General features: G+C 54.4%; 1 non-coding gene across 1 annotated transcript in view; it reads right to left on the bottom strand.

Annotated features, from left to right (window-relative positions):
* LOC124734002 overlaps positions 1-1,387 on the bottom strand; it is a 1,909-nt gene extending 522 nt beyond the window's left edge. The window contains exon 1 of the ribosomal RNA XR_007009265.1: positions 1-1,387. This exon is cut by the window's left edge and continues 522 nt beyond it. This is a non-coding gene — a ribosomal RNA (small subunit ribosomal RNA).
* Between the last annotated feature and the right edge of the window lie 3,613 nt (positions 1,388-5,000).

The following is a 5,000-nucleotide window of genomic DNA, read 5'->3' as shown; positions in this document are numbered from 1 at the left end:
ACTAAGAACGGCCATGCACCACCACCCACCGAATCAAGAAAGAGCTATCAATCTGTCAATCCTTCCGGTGTCCGGGCCTGGTGAGGTTTCCCGTGTTGAGTCAAATTAAGCCGCAGGCTCCACTCCTGGTGGTGCCCTTCCGTCAATTCCTTTAAGTTTCAGCTTTGCAACCATACTTCCCCCGGAACCCAAAAGCTTTGGTTTCCCGGAGGCTGCCCGCCGAGTCATCGGAGGAACTGCGGCGGATCGCTGGCTGGCATCGTTTATGGTTAGAACTAGGGCGGTATCTGATCGCCTTCGAACCTCTAACTTTCGTTCTTGATTAATGAAAACATACTTGGCAAATGCTTTCGCTTCTGTTCGTCTTGCGACGATCCAAGAATTTCACCTCTAACGTCGCAATACGAATGCCCCCGCCTGTCCCTATTAATCATTACCTCGGGTTCCGAAAACCAACAAAATAGAACCGAGGTCCTATTCCATTATTCCATGCACACAGTATTCAGGCGGGCTTGCCTGCTTTAAGCACTCTAATTTGTTCAAAGTAAACGTGCCGGCCCACCGAGACACTCAATAAAGAGCACCCTGGTAGGATTTCAACGGGGTCCGCCTCGGGACGCACGAGCACGCACGAGGCGGTCGCACGCCTTCGGCTCGCCCCACCGGCAGGACGTCCCACGATACATGCCAGTTAAACACCGACGGGCGGTGAACCAACAGCGTGGGACACAAATCCAACTACGAGCTTTTTAACCGCAACAACTTTAATATACGCTATTGGAGCTGGAATTACCGCGGCTGCTGGCACCAGACTTGCCCTCCAATAGATACTCGTTAAAGGATTTAAAGTGTACTCATTCCGATTACGGGGCCTCGGATGAGTCCCGTATCGTTATTTTTCGTCACTACCTCCCCGTGCCGGGAGTGGGTAATTTGCGCGCCTGCTGCCTTCCTTGGATGTGGTAGCCGTTTCTCAGGCTCCCTCTCCGGAATCGAACCCTGATTCCCCGTTACCCGTTACAACCATGGTAGGCGCAGAACCTACCATCGACAGTTGATAAGGCAGACATTTGAAAGATGCGTCGCCGGTACGAGGACCGTGCGATCAGCCCAAAGTTATTCAGAGTCACCAAGGCAAACGGACCGGACGAGCCGACCGATTGGTTTTGATCTAATAAAAGCGTCCCTTCCATCTCTGGTCGGGACTCTGTTTGCATGTATTAGCTCTAGAATTACCACAGTTATCCAAGTAACGTGGGTACGATCTAAGGAACCATAACTGATTTAATGAGCCATTCGCGGTTTCACCTTAATGCGGCTTGTACTGAGACATGCATGGCTTAATCTTTGAGACAAGCATATGACTACTGGCAGGATCAACCAGGGAGCTGCGTCAACTAGAGCTGAGCAGCCGGCCACCCGGGAGTGTGTCCCGGGGGCCCGCGCGAACACGCAAGCGTCCGCTCAATCATTCTGCAAACAGGAGGAGGCTGAGCTCCCCTGCACAATACACCTCGAAACCCTCTCAGGTCCCGGCGGCGCGCAGCGCCGTCCCAAGTACTTGGTCGGGTTCGAGAGAGGCGCAATCGCCCGGAGTTAGGCGAGTAGACGCTTTCGGTGCGACCACCCGTGCTCCCAACTGAGCTTGCCGCTGCCGACAGAGGCCCGGGAGCGTGCTGTCGTGGCATTGCCGGCGGGAGACAACACGCGCCACCTACGGTGACCGGCAGCTCCAACGCCAGCGCCACAGAAGGACAAAAGCCCCACTTGGGTGCCGAAGCGAACTCTCCCAGCACAGCGCACGCGCCAACACATCCGCACAGCTGCGATACAAACCACCAGCGAGAACCGCTGGGGCGACCGAGCAGCAGACGGCGTCGCGGCGCCGAGCGCCGGGCGGCGGCGCATCCTCAACGCACACAGTCCTCAATCGGACCAGCACACTGAAGATGTCCACCGCGCTTCGCACCGGGCCCGCGAGGACCTACTTTGGCCGCACGGCGCCGCGCGCAGGGTGCGCCGGCGCGCAGCTGCGACGCCTGCCGCGTCCGTCGGCCGGCGCGCCTGCCACTGGCCGCCCCCACCAGCCGGCTGTAGCGCGTGCGCCCACGCACCGCGCGGCCAGCACGCCGGGAGGCGCCCCCTCACCGGCCGGGGACGGTCCCACCCAGCCACCGCCGCGTATCGCTTCACACCCAGATGCCGTTCAGTTTCGTCGGCATGGTGGGTATCGCTGGAACAACCGGTTAGTACCTCAACCTATCGTCGCCATCACCGATTCACCCCTAGCGAGAACAACCGCACCACAACAGGTTACCATTTGTTCATTTGCGTAACTTCACCAGAAAACGCAGGCGTCCATCGCCATTTGCAACTTCAACGATTATTGCATGCCTGTGTCAGGTGTCACGCCACACTACGTCTGCCCACATACACGCAACAAAATGTGCACGCCTAGACAATACGTGGAAGGTGGCCCCCGTACGTATGCGATGTCCATTGCTCGAACGACTGTCAACCGGCCTCTGTAGCATGTCGCAGATATGGAACGCGGTGCACCATGCCATCACGGTGTGTGAGGAGAGACGACTAGGTCCGAATACATCAACAGACAGCTCATGCTGATCGCCATCCACGGCGTCCGTTCCTCCCACACGTCTCTATGGCGTACCACACTGCAATCCAGCTCTCATAGGGAGACGACACGTAGCTGCGTGCACAATATTTGCACTGTATGGTCCGCCGTTTTTGGGCGCAGTCGTTGTACGGTCACACATGTGCCACGATGTATCATTCAGTACATAAGGACGAATGTGCAGTACAGATTGTGGTTTACGCGTACGACATTAGCGGACAGTTGACACAGGCCGCACCACAACGTAGCCTGAGTACGTCGCATGCGAAGGGCATTGAACATGCAAAGTTCTCACCAACCAGCTTGCGAAGGCAGGGGGCAAGGTGGGGACGTGGGGAGGGGCGGCATGTACGTCCTGCTGCCATCCACATTACAGTGTACAGCAGGAGCATGTGGAAAGTGAGCAAGACTTGCAAGGTGTTTAACATGAAGCGATACACAGGGGAGCGGGCAGTGCGAGTAGCGAACTATATTGCGAGGGTTGCGGGTGGGCAACACTACACTAATTGAACGAGTCGTATAACAATTACAGAGCAGGTTTAGGCGACAACGTGGGTTACGTTAGGGGACAACGTGGGTTACGTTAGGGGACAACGTGGGTTACGTTAGGGGACAACGTGGGTTAGGTTAGGGGACAACGTGGGTTAGGTTAAGGTACAACGTGGGTTAGGTTAAGGCACAACGTGGGTTAGGTTAAGGCACAACGTGGGTTAGGTTAAGGCACAACGTGGGTTAGGTTAAGGTACAACGTGGGTTAGGTTAAGGTACAACATGGGTTAGGTTAAGGTACAACATGGGTTAGGTTAAGGTACAACATGGGTTAGGTTAAGGTACAACATGGGTTAGGTTAAGGTACAACATGGGTTAGGTTAAGGCACAACATAGGTTAGGTTAAGGCACAACATAGGTTAGGTTAAGGCACAACATAGGTTAGGTTAAGGCACAACATAGGTTAGGTTAAGGCACAACATAGGTTAGGTTAAGGCACAACATAGGTTAGGTTAAGGCACAACATAGGTTAGGTTAGGTTAGGTTAGGTTACACGTTGTTGTAAGGAAAGGTGTAAGGGGGGGGAGCAGGTTCGTTGATAGTGATTATAGTAAGTGAATGCTTGTGACATGATCAGATTTGTCACGTCAGGATGCACCTTTGGCTTATTAGAGGCGGCGCTCCAATTCTATGCTTGTGTCAGACCTGTGTCTTTGACTCATGTCATTGTTTGTGCGCTGTGACAGGAGGTACTATTGTGATGTTGGGTGCACCGTTGTATAGGACATGTGTGGGTATTGGTGCCTTATCTGCGCAATGGTGGATGTCGAAAGGGGGGGATATTCTATTTTCCGCATGGACCTCCTGGTCTGGTTGTGATAGTGTGGATTGTGTAATGTGGCGGAGAGGATGCACTGGATGTTGTTCCATGCTGGTGCTTACATATTGTATGTGCGCCCGTTAGAAGCAGAGAGTGGTGCGTGATGAGAGTGTCTGGCTGACGTGTGGTTCCCATTGTGGGCACACTCTTTCAGCATGTATACGGACAGTTGTATATATATTCTGTAATTTGATGGCTCTGCATTGATTACTAATCAGCGCCGTGTGTACGGGTAATCTGGTTCCAGTCCAAAATGTTCCATCTGTGTACATTAGTGACAAAGACTCCCCCCATGCAGTGGGGCTCGGTCTGTTATAACTCTTCCGCGTAATATATTTGCCCCACGTTTTTGCGACTGCGAGTGCGAGTGCGAGTGCAACGCGCATGGGGACCGACATGCTGATGGCTCGGTATCGGACGCCGTACAGTGAGCAACGCGATCGCGTCTCTCGCTCGTAAGTGGTACAGGTCGCGGCTCATGTATACGGACAGCGGGAATGTCGCATATTGGAAATAACTCTTCATGAAACGCAAGTTATAGGGGTGGATTGCACTTTACGAGTGCGGGAAACGTCCGCCGTTCATCCGCTGGAGGTGCGAGTTTGGCGGTTGGGGTGGTCCACGAACGGGTGCGGGTGGAGTCATTGCCGGTCCACGGCTTCGTGCGGCAGAGCCACTGGAGAATGGGTGCTATGGTCGACAGAGGCTGCAGGCTTTGTGGGTGGCGTCGAAAGGCGGGCACTGTGGCGCCATCGCTGTCTTAGTCGGCTTGGCGTCTCATAGATGGCGGTAGCGCCGTTGCAGGAGGTCATGTTGCGGGAGACCTACAGATGGCGGTATGTTTTGTGGTGCGGACGTAGTGTTGTCCGATGCGCATAGATGGCGGTATTGCATGTGGTGTCGCCCTATTTTCACAGATGGCGATACTGTTTTGCCGGCATGGGTGGCGTAGTTCCGTCGGATCCCTGTAGGTGGCAGTGTGCTATGTCTACTGTC

The sequence above is a fragment of the Schistocerca piceifrons genome, unplaced genomic scaffold (assembly GCF_021461385.2).
Source record: "Schistocerca piceifrons isolate TAMUIC-IGC-003096 unplaced genomic scaffold, iqSchPice1.1 HiC_scaffold_1419, whole genome shotgun sequence".
In the NCBI taxonomy this organism is placed as follows: Eukaryota; Metazoa; Arthropoda; class Insecta; order Orthoptera; family Acrididae; genus Schistocerca; species Schistocerca piceifrons.
The sequence above is the reverse complement of the archived record's forward strand: the minus strand, read 5'-3'. Positions and strand labels throughout refer to the sequence as shown.